Here is a 16414-nt window from a genome sequence, read left to right as displayed (position 1 = left end):
ATTTAAACTCCGAGGTCTCGGTACTTTTTTAATTTTTCTTCGTTTCGGCGGAACTCTTTGAGCGCGTGTCTGCGAAAGTTTTCGGTGGAAGTTTGTCGAAAGTTAGTGAGGTGCGTGTGTGGCCGGCGCGCTCGCGTGACGGATTGGCCGGCGTCCGGTCTCGCCTACGAACTTTTCACGCGGCACATATATATTTTTTGTTTTTCTTTACGTTTACTAGTGCACTTCGCCGACGCCGACGTCGAAGCGGCCTCGTTTGTTTATCCGGCGCGGTGTTGCCTTACCGGACATTGACTTCTAGTGTATTTGTTGATGTTTTGTTTATTGTTTTTGTTACGTTTTGACGTCGAGCGAGTTCGTCGAGAAACAAGGTAAGTGTTATCACATAACATAACGATAGAAAAAAAAATATTTTAATAACCCCACACAACAGATTTTTTTTAATTATCAGGTGTAAAAATGCTATTTTTTCTTTTCAACAGTCATGTAATAACTTGAATCATATTCAAAAATATTTAAAGTTTGCAATGTTGTGATTTAGGATGTTAATGTTATAATTTCAATTTGTCCTACGAATTATTGCAACCCTTTGTAGAGTAAACTATTATGATGCTAATAGCGATGTGGCGATGTCGAACTGTCCGAGGGTCCAGGCGCGCTGCACACGGGCCCGGGCCTCGACATTAGATAAACCTGCATAAATAATCAGTTCTCAAGAATAGCTAAGGATTTTGCACCTATCCGTGACCGTTAAACCGCATTCAATGTTTAAGCGAAACCAAAATTTTGTATTTGGAATTTTAAAATCGTTAGGGATTTTTTTAAGATAACAAATATTTTAAGCAGCTTTGTTTTAATTTAATAAATGAAATAATTTCTATGTAATAATTAATTAAGATTCAAAAAATGTTTAAACATACCGGATTAAGTTTGTTTAAAAATGTTAATAATCCTAAGCAAAATCTAGACAAGATTTATTCGGCACGCATTCATAAAAACATTAAATTTATATCTACACTACGAAACTAGTAATTTTTTAATATTTAAACATAATTAATTACTAATTAAGTTACCAATAATTAACAGAATACGTCACAGGATATTTTAGCAAACTTTAAATATTTTAATCCAAGCAAAAAAAAACATTAAAGTTACTATCCGAAATACACATTTTTAATTACAGTCATAATTGATAATGCTTCAAATTAGTCTATGTGCCTATTTGTAAATCATATATCGTTTAAATAAACATAAAAGAGTAAAGAATTGAATTATTGTACATTTCTAACTCAAAAACTATTGTTTCGATTTTAAAAAAAATCTTTCCTCGTTAAAATTATCCTATCTTTATTATCTCGGAATAACATATGCATTTAATTAAGTAAAAATGTTATAAATATATCTGTAAACACATGAGAAGTCAGGAACAATTATTAGAGTAGAATATATTTTTACAATAAAATTATTTCGCCTAGAATAACCTAATTAATTCACTTGGTACGTTTTATCTGCATTTCATCTTTTTATGTATTTAATTGATAAAAAAAAACTGATCAAGTTCATTATTGTTTTTCTTTTAACTACAGTATCGTATATCTGACACTCGTTTGAGTAATTGTTTAAACAGCTGTTATAACTACATCTAAATTTAGTAATAGTTTTAATTAATATATTTCTGTTCAAGTTTATACACGAGAGATAATTATATACAAGTACCTGTTTAGCAATATTACTAATATTATAAATGCGAATGTTCAGATGGATGGATGGATGGATGTTTGAAAGTATCTTCAGAACGGCTGTACGGAGCTCGCTGAAATTTGATATAGATGTGATATAGTTTGGAAGAACACATAGGCTACTCATTCAGTTTATTTAATTCCGCGCGGACGGAATCGCGGGCGACAGCTAGTAGTTGTATTAATACGAAAAGCAGCAAATAAGACACAAAATTGTACTTCAACTATTAGTAAACTTTATGTCTCCGTATTTGATCTCCTTTCCAGCAAAAAGCACAAATTATAAATATGTAATAAAAAAATTAAACCGAATTCAAGTACAATTTAAAAAATCAAGTACATAGAAGTATAAATAGGATCAGAATAAATAATCCTTAATTTATTATATATTTTAATCATAAACAATATACATATACAACTAAATTAAGACAGTTATAAAATGAAAATTTAAAATTCAGTCATCAAATAATAAAAATTGTCAAGTTAATTACACGTAAACTATAAAATTATTAAAACTTTCTTGAAACATCAAAACTAATTAAACTGAGCTAAACTACACACAAAATACGTATACGGAATATATTATATTATATATAGTACATACTTAAGGTCAATGTTTGCATAATTAAGTAAATAACAATTGAATCGGTTTAGTGTTTTACAAATAAAAAGATTTAAGAACACGGTACAAAATAAGAAAGACAAAAGTCGTTTACGATAGTTACACACATACGTGTATTTAAGTGTGCATCGAAAGCGCGTCAAAAGCTCGCGCGCTGCAGCTCGTAGCTTGCAAAGCTCGCGCGCTGAGCTTTGCACGACCCCTGACTACGCGCTCAGCTCTGCTCGCCCGCTTTGTGTACTTGTGTCTCATTTTGTTCAACGAATTCTTTGTATGTCGTTAACTGTAACTGGCTATAGCCATCGTGACATTGAGATTTCTAGATAAATCCAAACATCAACGACTATTTAAATTTCTTTTAAGAAGATTTTATTTAGTATTATTAACAATTTTAATATCAAATATCCGTAGTCCATTGAATTATTCCTTTTTAATTTATTCAAACACAAGGAAAGAGTGAAAATAGAAGAAAAAACAAATAGAAGGCGGTAACGACATCGGCCGTCCAGACGATCATCGATTCCGCGTCTATCTGCGAGGGGAGCAATCGCACATAGAACACCAGACTAGAAAAAAGTAAAAAACGGTGACAGACTCATTCCGTTCTCCGTCTCCATCCTAATCGCGTCCCCCACGCACGCGCGGCTTTTTAATTGCATCCCCAGCCCCCACCCCGGAAAAAGGGCGAGTGTACGATGGATTAGCATAGGGCTGTACGTGAGTACTTGTTTAGGAGCCGAAAGGAAAACGTTGTCGCGAAACGCACCGCCGACACGAGCCGAAAATTTTATTTTCTCTTTCGTAATTAGTGATTTTTTTCTTCAAAATTTTAAATCCGGTTTCTCTATACATCGAATAGAGTATTTAGTTGCTACGAAGTGATGTAATAGTTTACAATATTAACTGTAAAATATTATAATTTATCCAGAGACTATACTTTTGTTAATATTTGGATTTTGCAATAAATTTGTTTTGAAAAGTCCTGAAGAGAAAGTTGCGTTATAAATAAGATAACGTAAAAGTTCAATAGGGAAATTTTGTCCGTCGAGATGGCGAAAATGTATCCGTTACAACCCTAATTAGCATACAGCCTCGCGCGAGAAACGCGAAGCACCCCTTCAGTTTTTACGCGTTGCCCCCCGCCATATTTTTACGCGGCGCATTTTCGGCACGGTGCGGGTTGCGCGGCGGGTGTGCGCGGGGTGTGCGAGGTGCGCGGGCGGGGGGCGCGAGGGGCGTGCGTGCGTGCGCGCCGCCAGTCGGCGACTGCCGGCGACCGCGCGATGTGCAGCACCACGCTCGCAGCACTAGACCGACACACGTTGCACTTACGAGCCTGACATGACCCGACAACAGTGAACTACCAATTTGACATTTTAGTTTTTTTTTTGTTTGCGAGGAATTTATGTTTTTAATGTGAAGTGTAGTGCCGCCGCTAGGATTGCGCGGTTTCGGGTGAGTACTATTTTTTTATTTCTCTCGGTTATCAATTATGACGTTAGAACTAGCAAAATTCGGTGATAGCTGGGAGCAAGGTCGTGCCAAATGATAATATTATTTGCACAAAAATTGTGTTAGACCGCGCCGGATAACCTCGTTTTAGGACAACGGACGCCGTTCATTTAGTATTTTTCTACGGCCACTCTTATTAGTTGTCGATGAATGACAAGTGTTGTATTGCTACATTACTTGTTCTTAGAAAAGATAACATATTTTTATAGACCAATGTCGAGATACCTCGCCGTGTTGTCGACACGACGCGACGTCGACACGATGCGACACGCTTTTAATATATTAAAAAATGGCGCGAAAGTCTCATTTTTATTTCATAAAAACTATACAAATACGATTATAAAAATAATAAACATATAAAACAGATAATATAGTATAATTCGTGCTAAGAGGGTGTATTCAAACCTCCTGACACACATTTTATTATTCTTATAAAAAAAACTTTGGGCGAGCGAACCCAGTTATATTTCTATGAGGTGTATTTGTTATTTTTCAAACTAATAAATACAAGATAATAATTGATAGACGTTATTTATTTTCGTATATTCACAGTGCAATAATTTACCATTGTTATAAATAAATCAGAATTTTAAGTTGCTACGAAGGTAGAAATTACTCGACAATTAATCTAAGCGCTTCAAGTTTACTCGTTTTATATGTTTTCAATCTTACCACACTGCAACTTTGAGTTTGAAGATAATATGAACAGCTATATCTAAATACATCAATGAAGTAAATCAACAACCAAATTATAAAGCCTTATTTCTAATAAGTATTTTTATATCTTCGATGCTCCTAAGTGTTTTATTTAATTAATAAATTCATAGTTTTAAGTTTAAACTTTGATATGTGTTGTGTATATACATCAATTTATCTCTACATATTCCTTCTCTAAACAGTTCTGAAATGATAGAGCATAGAAATGAATCACTAGTACATGAACTAACGCACTCGTGTCCACTTACTGTCAAAACTTTAACTAACTCGATCACATTTCTAAAATATTATTGAATTAAGAGTAATACGTCTAATCTATACCATACAGTACATACGTAATTTGACAGTTTCAAATGGAATTACTATTTAATTATTTATCCTAAATAAATCATATTAATATTATCATGTCAACGTTTCAATGGATGGATGTTTGTTACAAAGTTTCTAGGGAACGACTCAACTTGATGAAATTTGGCATAAATATAGAATATAGTCTGGAAGAACACGTAGGCTACTAATTCTTTTTTTTAATTTCGTGCGGTCGGAGCCGTGGGCGGCAGCTAGTAATTATATATGTTGCAATTGATGTCGCAATAATGTGTTCAAATCTTAAAACTGATCGCACTCATCATGGCGTTTGTTCAAATTAAGGATATATTTTATCTTAGAATATTGTTATACACTTTTATTTTACTACTAGCTGTCGCCCGGGACTCCGTCCGGATATATAACAAAACTTAATATATAAATAAGTTAAATAAAAAGCAGCTCTTCAAGGCATAAATTCGAAAATGTCCGTCTCCTTGCTCTAAGCTACCTCCTCACCAATTTTCAACCATATCAGTAAAGCCGTTCTTGAATTATTAATAGTGTAACTAACTCGACTTTCTTTTATATATAAGATGTCTTAAAGACATATACACTTAACATATATAAGCTATTTACACTATTCCAAATATAGAATTGCTTACTATCAGTTTTCATTTTGTCTGATATATTTATAAAACAAAAGCATAAAATAAATGTAATCCTAATTAAAGTAAAAGCCAATGAATCATAACATTATACGTGCGTACGTAAACAACGATATTTTCCCGCCACAAATAGCAATGACTACGCAAACATCTAGATTTGTCCTTGTCCTTGCAAAGTTCAATACCTAGGACTTTTGCATAGGATCGCGTCTCGACGCTTCCTGCGATAACAGCCTGCTCCTCGTTAATTGTATTTTTAACTTTTATTTAGTAATAATATAAAGTATTGTTATTTCAATCGACGTAGTATTGTGTATAAAATATGTTATTGACACTTTTAGATTATAAAACATGACTTCCATTTTTCAATCGAGAGAATATATAATAAAATATAGTAAAAAATATACTAAAGTATAGCTTTTTTTAATTTTAAGACCGTTTGCAAATTCCACCAATCGGAATGTTCAATAATACTGCGCTTTAGCATAAAAGTAGGTACCTACATATTGATTTATATAACGACAAAATGTATGAGTCAAGGACCATATCATTGGTGCGTAGAAAACAAAGTCAATTATCATGCTGTTATAATGAAGAAAAGCGTGCACGATTATAAACAATAATTTATTACTGACATGTGTACTTACATATATAAGGGTGGGTTTCCACTGACGATAACTTGTACAAACATATTGCAATCATTTCATACATTATTTTGTACATAAAAAGAAACGTAACTTAATATTATAAGGATTAAAGACAATGTAAACCTTTTTCTTTCAACTCCTGTTAGCGACCTTAAAACAGATCTAAATCGCTAAAAAAATTAAGTTATTGATATAATAAAATAAATAAACAATCTGTAATCCATAAATGGATTGATTATGTTTTTTTATTTGGATTTGACCCATATCTTTTACTCTACATCTACAAGTCTATGCTACGTTCGTCGGTTACGGACACCGTTACTACCGCACGCACAGTCTAATTTTCGTCCCTAAAGGAGGCCCCGTACAGATTCCTCGCACTAAATCTACACTAAGTGAAACTACTTAAAGACTCTGAATTCGTTTGTCGTTTTCAGTAAATGATTACTAATTGATACGTTTAATTTTACATCAAAATTAATTTTATTTTAAACATGCCTTAATAATATGATTTCCAACTAGACGAAGTCGAGCAGAACGTTATCTCATTACTGAGCTTTTTTTAAATCATAAACAACATTACAAAGGAAAAACAGTAGAGCAATAAAACGATAAGTAAGTCAAAGTCCACAAAGCCGTATCCTTAAGTTGTTCTCAACGATTCAAAGACAATGTAGAGGTAATTGCAAAGAAAAATTTCATAAATTTCTTGTAGTCGGCTAGAAAAATTAATCGTTCGTATTTCATACTATACATAATACAATTAAAAACATGACGTCATAATTTCCTGACCCTTTTTACAACGAGTTCAATCTACTCTTCTATTTATACATATCCACAATTCTTGCTAGCTTTTATGTCTAAATCTAGATACTTCTTACGAAGAATTCCTCTTCAGTAACAAAATTAGAAACCGAGAGCGTCGGTTACTCAGGCGTCAAGCCCTTGACTTACAATCTGCAGGTCCTGGGTTCGAAACCCGCCATGTACCAATGTGTCTTTCGATTGCCGATTTGCATACAGTGATGCTACCTGCACATATCTGAGATAAAATTCAATGATATGTGTGAAGTCAACCAACCCGAACTTGGCCAGCGTGTTTGACTATGCACTAGTCACCCCTAACTTAGGGTAGGCTCCGAGCCCCTCGGTGGGGACGTATGGTAAGTTCATGACAAATGTTTAGATGTATGTATGGATAGATGGATGTTTGTTATTATATCTTCAGAACAGCTAAACGGATCTCGATGAAATTTGGCATAGATGTTGAGTGTAGTCTGAAATATTATATAGGCTAAATAATAAGTTTTTAGTACAATATCAAATTCACATATTGACATCTAACTCAAGGCATCAACCGAAGCGGTAGGAGGCAGCAGTGCCGTCTATTCGAGAGTCCAAGATAAAGACAAGTTGTAAGATTTATCGCATTTTTAGATGCATCGTATAACTGACAGAAATTCTACTCGCGTCCGCGTAGTAGTTCTCTACCTTGACTAGATCTTCAGTTCCATCAAATTGAAACCACAATACAGATATTAGTAAAAAATAACTGTGGTGTTTTCAGTATTTAAAATATTTTTCTTGTTAATAATATTTTGGGTCATAGATGCTTTATGGCATGCCAATGTTAAAAACAATTTGATATACATTGCATATAAAATGTGTATGTAGCACATTGTTTGGCGATTCGAGTTTTTTGCAGACTATCCTGTTGCGTGACGTTTCGTCTAGTCTACCAGTGATAGAGATGTACAGTCGAGCGCAACACTGTCTACTACAAAATATATATTTTTTTTTAAACTACAAAACATATAAACATATCTGACCAAAAATTATAACATTATACAAGTTAAATTTTAATCATCAATTAATTTAAAAAAAAGAGTTTTTTTATTCGGAATTTAATTTGAATTTATGTCTTAATTTTTAGCTAAGTATTAAACAAATGACAATAGATTTTTGTTAAATTTAGTTTTTTATTTCTTGTCTAAAAATAGCTAATTCCAATGTCACATGAGTCAATAAACATTTTATCCTTAATATTCTGGTATTCACTATTACATACGTATAAAATGCTATACATAGTTTTAAGTCTTAGAATTTCCCTATTTATACATCGATTTAATAATATCACATTAAATATTGTGTTAAATTATTAACCAAATAAAATCATATTAATATTATAAATATGAATGTTTGGATGTATGGATGTTTGTTACAAGGTATCTAAAGATACGGCTGTAAGAAAGGCTTAGATGTAGAAAAAAGCCTGGATAGCCACATAGGCTACTAATTTATTTATTTATTTTTAATTTCGCGCGAACGGCGTAGCTAGCAACAGCTAGTACAAAAATAAATCCGCTCAGATGTTTAAAAACCCAGAGGTACCAAAATGACATAGTATTCGAGTTTTGGTATTTAACGCCGCGGTTAATTAAATCGATCAAAAGATAAACCAATTTTCATAAACTTGTAGTAAACTAACTTATATTGAAAATTTTAACTTTGCAGTGTATCTCTACATGTTAATAAGTTTTTTTATAAGGCGGCAAACGAGCAAGATGCCTCCTGAATTCACCAGGATAGTGCAGCGACCGCTGTCCATAGACGTAGCAAAGGAATAGAAAGAAAATATTTTCCCTAATTACTTCCACTTACCTACATAAATTAACTCTAGTTATGTTTGTATTATTTAAGGAAAATTTGTTCAGCCGTCATTTTAATTGATTTTAGTCACATAACAAGAATTTATCCATTTCCTTATCATTGCATTTTGTTAATAATTAGCAAAACAGTAGCTAAATTGTGTGACCACTAAAATGTTAATTAGGATCTAGTCTTCTAAGATGATTAACTCCATATGTAAACTAATGTCTCTACTACTCTAGTAAATGTAGCATAAACACTTCTGAGTCTGCAACTGCAGTAGTGACTAAAGACGGCCCTTAAATTACTCTAAATGCAGTAATAAACCAAAGTTATATAATATTCTCCATCTGTGAAACCTCTCATCATTCAATTAAAGGTAGGAGGCGACTCACCTGTAATTGCAGATATCTAAAATATTTATATACATGAAAACAAATCTATGATCTTACTATAATATAAATGCGATGGATGGATGGAAGGATGGATGTTTGTTTGAAGGTATCTCCAGAACGGCTGAACGGATCTCGATAAAATTTGGCATACAACAAAAGAATAAAACATTTTTTTACTATCAATTTTAAAAGATTATCAACATAAAATATTTCAGTAGCCTTTATGTTAAAACATTCAAAATCTCAAGTGTATTCGGTGAAACTAATTTTGTTTTTAAAATAGCAATATTTTTTAATTAATTTTTTACTTATTTCTATATACGAATGTACCTATTATCGCTACGGAATTAGCATTTCGGTTGCCTCCGATAATGTTTGGGGATTTTATAGTGCAAAAAACCTAAATAAATTGTAATTAGATTAAGTAAATAATGTTGTCTATTGCAAATTCATGGATTAAGACTTTCAAAGTAGGTTGATGGTTATTTAAAGAATTTTCTTATTAAGAGTACCCGAAAACGACGTGCACACTTGCGTAGATGGTAAAGAAGCGAGAAAGTTACGTCAGGACCATGTCAAATGGAGGTCCGTAGTCTCTGCCAATCTCTCTGGGTTACGGGCATGAGTTTTGTTGGTATTGTGTTTTAAAAGTTAAAAATATTATTCTTAGTTAATTAGCCATACACGTAAGCTATATGACGAAGGAAGTCAATTGTTCTCTCGTTTCGAAACCACAAAGTATTTTTATCATGAATTTGACTGTGTCTTGATGTAGAGATTTTTCAAGTCGGACCACCCACTTACTTCTGTTAAATACTGTGACACATATTTCCAGTAATGTTACCAACGTTGCTCAATTTATCGTTTTAAGTCTATAATTTTTTTAAATATTAGTTGAAGTAAATATATCTAATAACAGTATTAAGAGTATTTAAAACCTACGAGCATGATTAATGAATGTAAAAGAGGGGAAAGAGGTGGGACAGGAGTGCTCCAAATGGAGGTCCGAATCCTTCCTTATGGATTATAGGCAGACGCATAATGTAGTTCGATTATAAACATATCCGTATCTGAAGATTTGTAGTTGATTGTACAATATTTATTGCACATTAATTTATGATTTCATCACTATTAAAACATTGTTAAAAATCAAGGTGAACGGGGACGCAAACATAATTTCCTCGTACGTTCAAAGTTAACCAACGAAATAAGCAGAACGTTGCGTTAGCGAAAACCATTATATTAACGATACAGTGCACCAAAAGGTACAATCCATTATATTACAATCGCACAATCAATTATAGCCTTTATTGCTTATGACAATAAAAACCACAATGAGTTGCATTTATACATTGATGTATCAACTTATGTTGCCTTCGTATCAATAATACAATTCATATGCAATGGTTTTTGGAAGTGTAACAATGAATTTGCTTGCTAACGAGTTTGTTCTTTACAATAAGTGTCGCGGACGTGTCTTGCGATCGAAAGCCTCTATCTAATCAATGAAAGTAACTGTAATTGTTTCATTATATACTTGCGTAACACGTATAGTTTTTGTTTGTTCCATTTTAATAAAATAGTTACATAAAACTTAAAGGTACTGAAGGCCTTAACACCTGTTATGCTACCGATTCGCCTGGGCAGTTCATTCATTGATATCATTGTACCATTGAACGTGTTAACAACTTTCATTCTAGTAAAGATTTGATTTCCAAAGTCGAGGTGCTTTTGATATGCAATTGAATTCGAACTGCAAGTTCATAAATCCGACAAACAATTTGTCAACCGCGACCATGCGACGTAAACAATAAATATTTAAAAAATGACACAACCGCGATATACAAATTGAATGTTTAACTAAATAGTAGAGAGTCGTCCGGTGGTCTTAGTAAACAACACAGCTGCGTACGCAATACGTTGGCGACTTACTGCGCAGTACGAGACGTAATGCTAGGCTTCACACGAGGGAAAGCAGTAAGAAAGTACAGTAGAACAGTGTAGTACTCCACTGTCCTACTGCACTACCTCACTACTCTACCCTTGTGTGAAAGTAGTGTAAGGGAATGCGCTTCGCACCGGACGAGATTGCGACCCACTTGTTTACCCTTTGCACGAAGAATTCAGAATTAATTGCCTGCTGTGATAACCTATTCATATCACCTTTTTGCAGCATAAAGAAATATCGCAGATACAATTTTTGTAGACTTTTGACCAGATCACCTCATACCATCAGAATGGATTGTGATCAAAATGATGGTTTATCTTTATCTTCTATACATATAAATAAAATTGGAGTATCTGTTTGTAATATTGAAATAAACGTTTTTTACTACATCTATTTTATATGAATATGCATACGGTACATACACCTAAATATATATTTTTTTTATTTTTGTCTATCTGACTGTTTGTTTCGGCTAATTTCTGAAATGGATGGACCGATTTTGACGGGACTTTTAGTGATAAGTAGCTGATGAAATAAGGAGTAACTTAGGCTACGTTTATTTTATAAAAATAAAGTAATGTGGCAATATCCAAGTACCGCGCGCAGCTCAAAGACACGCGGACGTAGTCGCGGGCACAGCCTAGTCTAATATAAAAAAATTACAATCTCTTTTGTGTTCGAAATGAATTGTTGTTACGTAAATCGAGTAAAGAAGTACAATGATAGTAAAAGTAATTTCTGTAATAATTCAAATGCAAATAAAATAGATACGGTAAAGAGTTCATCGTCGCAATGTAATCCTAGATGAAGAAGCAAATACTGAAACTAGTTTATCCTGTAAATTATAATCTAGTCTAATTCGGCACACCTTATCAGCGCGTTCATATTCGCAATCTCCTGCACAAATGATAACTAGCCCTGCCCTAGGTTAGTGATGTGACGCTACACCACATATCGATTGTCGATAACGAAAACACAACCTTGACAGTTTATATCTAAACAAAAAATCCGATGACGTAACATTCTACGAAGTTGCCTACACTTACATTTACATTTTTTGATAACTTCGATTTATCAAGGGCCGGAAAAACTTCGAAATTAAATATTTCAGTTGTTAAGTAATATAATAAAAACATCCAATATAATAGACATGTATCGATTAAAAAAGTAAAACGACCATCACTATCTTGTTGCACCTACCTTATCGCGTTTTTATTACTTCGTATAAACATTTGTTTAGCAAACATAGACTAACGGCCCTGTCTACTTTCGCACTCTTTCTGTATCTTCGTTCTATCGTTTATCATTAAACTTAGCAAACAACAAAATACACTCACATACGAGGACATGCTGGCTATTCCGTATCTTACTAATATTATAAATGAGAATGTTTGGATGAAAAGAAGTTTGTTAGAAGTTTAAGACATTATTAGTTAGAATCCTTTGAATAATGCCGTGCTGTCGTTACAAAGTCCAGTGTCAGTATGAATAGTGAAGGGACACAAACGTCGACATTTTATTACGGCTAGTGTTGGGTCACTGCCACATTTTCGAATTTTCTTCCTAACAGAAGGTATCTGCTGAATGGCTCAACGGAACCCGATTAAATTTAGCATAGATGTAGATCGTAGTCTGGAAGTACACAGCCGAAGTCGCGGGCAACAGTCAGATGCATAATAAAACACGATTCCTTAAATAAAATGTTTGTTAAGTTATTTATACTGCTTAAAAAAATAATGCAAAACGTACGACCAACTCTCCATTGACACTTATTATGTCTTTATAAGGACAAAACATCCATATCGCATCCATATAAATATAATTCATATTAAATAAGTTAATTTTAGGCAAACACAACAAACGTAAAATCCCCGTTGGCATTTTCAATAATCTATAATAATTATTTTCCTTTAATGTTATATGAAACTTAATGGTAAATTAGCTCTCTATCATTATAAAAGAAGTTTTTTTTATTCTCAAGCAAAGCAGGGTTTATACAGTAGTATATAATAAACGATGTCAATGCACGGGTCAAAAGCCTCAACACAAGGAAGAGCACAGTTTTTTTTTATCTATGACTGTAATATTAAAGGCAATTAAATTGCATAATAAATACAATTATTTATCTTATTTGAGAACTTTAAATCATTTTTTTTACTCAAACTTTGTATCATTGACTCTCAATTTCATTAAAATTTTATGCAAATTTAACAAACAATTAGTAATTAGTAACAAGGAATAAGGAAAATGTAAAAATTATTTTCAAGTTTGCAATTGAATAAAAATGTGCTTTGGAGCCGAATTTGTAATTGACAGGACTGGACCGAAATCTATAAGTCCAGGTTCCATCCCCGCCGTGTACCAATGTTATTTTCGATTCGCATACTTATATTTATTCAATCTTCGTACGCTGAAGGAAAACATCGTTCTACACAATTTTGAGAAAAAATTCAAAGATTTATATGAAGTCAACTAACCCTTACTGGATCAGCGTGGTTAACTGTGGCCTAGACATCCCTAGGCTATGTGTTATCATCATCATCATCATGTTCAGCCTAAGCTTGTCCACTGCTGGACGTAGGCCTCCCCCATCGATTGCCACAATGCCCGGTCCTGTGCCGCCCGCATTGTGTTATCAAATATTATAAATTAAGAAGAAATATTTTGATTATTCGTTTTCTTCGTGAAATTCAGTTTCAGTTTTGTTTTACTTCACACACTACAGACACAAATAAAACCATTCATACACTTGAACATTTATAATAAAAGGTGAAGAATACTTTTCTTTTCACATGACTGATAACAAGGCATAGATAAATAGTATTAAATACATATAGTATTTATTTACTACATAGATCACAGAGTAGCGTGGTGCGACAGGTCAACGTGCTTTGTATAAAGAATCATTGGCCCTAAACGATAAATTGTATCTTAAAAAATAATTCCCACGATCCTCAAAGTCCGGTAACGCGTATCAAACCAACGTACACCAAAGTATGATACGCTTTTTTGTCAAAAGATATTTCTGTCGCAGAAATTCAACCCTATGTCAATATAGTTTACATTATTATATCAATAGATGGCGGAACATATTGTTTAGATCACGATATAGATTTATTTGGTATGTTTATCGACTTGCCGATCGCATTTAAATAAAGTTGACTCGCACCAAGATCATGTAAAGCAGTCTCAAAAAGGTCTCCCTCTCACTGGAGAAGTATCGAGTAGTCACAATGAAACACTGGTTATATCTTGGTGCGAGTCAACTTTATTTAAATGCGATCGGCAAGTCGATAAACATACCAAATAAATATATATCGTGATCTAAACATTATGTTCTGCCATCTATTGATATAATAATGTAAACTATATTGACATAGCGTTCAACAGTATTCAAATTAAAAATACAGTATCACAGTAAAAATAGTTACGCTCGCTGAAAACAACCACAAAATAGCGTGTAGTTTTTGTTAAGTCAATATACACGTAGGTTCCCTCTCCTTCTCTTCTCTTACTTTTTCAAAGATTTACACGAAGATTTTCGACCAGTCCTAATAATATCCAATGATTTTTTTTATAATCTATTCCATAGAGTTGTAACTCTATGGTTGCATACTTGAACACACTGGCAGGTAAGTCACACGCCAGTTTATTGTTAAACTACAAATAGTTAGCAACACCGGTCGCAGGCTTAATTAATGGGGTCCGTTAATTTTCGCGTAGCGGGCAACCCTATTAGCGAACAGTTTAGTTGCCACGGTGTGGCCAGCCGTGATTAACTTGACGAGTTCAAAGGGTCCGCGTAGCTTTAAAAACTTCCAGGCTATTATTAAAATTAAAGTGTATAAAAATATTTGGATTTTTTCAAGCAAAACGTAGTTACCGTATTTGGGTGTATATTGCTATTTTAATAATATTGGTCATAATATCTGAACTAAAAAATTTAGGCAATATCTTAACAAAGCCTTATAAATTATCACGATGTTTATCCTCTTACGAATTTGGAATATTACGAGAATTTTACACTTTAACCGTCATTGCGTTTTCTGACTACCCACCTGTTGATAGAAATCTCAAGATGAATAGAAATTTATTCGATTAATGATTTTAAATATAGATTAGCTTCATTGATTACAATTATTTAAATGTATAACTATCGAAAATCGAACTTAAATCAGCATATTTAAAAGACTATAAATCACATCCAGATCTATTAAGTCCTTGTTATTCAGAAGTGACAAGTTGTTTCTTTACACATATGTATCGTAACCGAAGTGTGAAGAGACAATAGTCTCAATGTATAAGCACGTAAAGGTAAAACTAGCTTGTCACTGAATATACAGTCAGTTGCTCGTTGATTTCCAACTTACATAACCCGACAAAAGCTTCGAGGCTTCATTCACAACGGACGCACACATACGAGCTCTCTATTTACATACGTCCACACACGTCACAACTACGTGGAAACTCAAACCGCCATTTGCCCACTTTCACTTTCGACGAAAGCCTACATAGTTTGCGTGCCGAGGGACCGCCAGCGATTGGACACTAAAAGATTGACCTTTGCCGCGATTGGATCGTTTGCCTCTATGTATCCGGTGTTTACGGACATAATGTACTCGCTCGTATGTTTCCGGGCGGATCGTAACGGCTTTCGGGTCTATTTCCTTTAGGTATTCACGTAGTTTCTACGTGAGCGATTTAACGCCTTTCATGACTGAAATCGGTCAGTTAACACATCAAATCTAATTTCGAATTAATTATTAAATTTAATTTTTAATTCTACATATAATACTATTAACGTACGTATGATTTGATTTTCTGCTAAACTGTATAAGACAAATATCGGAAAATGTTTCCAGTATTAATGTAAGATAGTATTTTGATTTTTCTATGTAACGATTAGTGAAGTTAGTACAGCAATTTTTAACGCAAATATAACACTAATTAAAGTTTATTTTTTTACAGATTTAATTAGTGAAGAAGTTGGCTAAGAAGGTCTTGTTACGCGTTACGGTGAGTATATAATACATATACATATAAAATTTCATAACTTAGAATACTTATTATCATCATCATCATCATCATAATCACCAAATCATCGTGTACGATATAGTTTAAATAAATTATCGAACGATGAATTCGATCACACGACCTCATTTGCAGCTCGCTACCGTACCCATAACCGTTTGACCATTACCTCAAAGTCAT

At 33.4% G+C, this 16414-nt stretch overlaps 1 protein-coding gene across 5 annotated transcripts in view; it reads left to right on the top strand.

Annotated features, from left to right (window-relative positions):
* br (broad-complex core protein) overlaps nucleotides 1-16414 on the top strand; it is an 81290-nt gene that overhangs the window by 48141 nt on the left and 16735 nt on the right. For 4 of the 5 annotated variants that reach the window (XM_013314743.1, XM_013314738.1, XM_013314740.1 and 1 more), the window contains one exon: nucleotides 16172-16219. The gene's annotated coding sequence lies outside the window, so the exon portion shown is untranslated. Of the gene's footprint in view, nucleotides 1-3627; nucleotides 3817-16171; nucleotides 16220-16414 lie in introns of those variants that run through there. The other variant, XM_013314741.1, reaches the window with a different exon arrangement.

The sequence above is a fragment of the Papilio xuthus genome, unplaced genomic scaffold (assembly GCF_000836235.2).
Source record: "Papilio xuthus unplaced genomic scaffold, Pxut_1.1 DF827135.1, whole genome shotgun sequence".
Lineage (NCBI taxonomy): Eukaryota > Metazoa > Arthropoda > Insecta > Lepidoptera > Papilionidae > Papilio > Papilio xuthus.
This window is presented reverse-complemented; position numbering and strand designations above follow the sequence as displayed.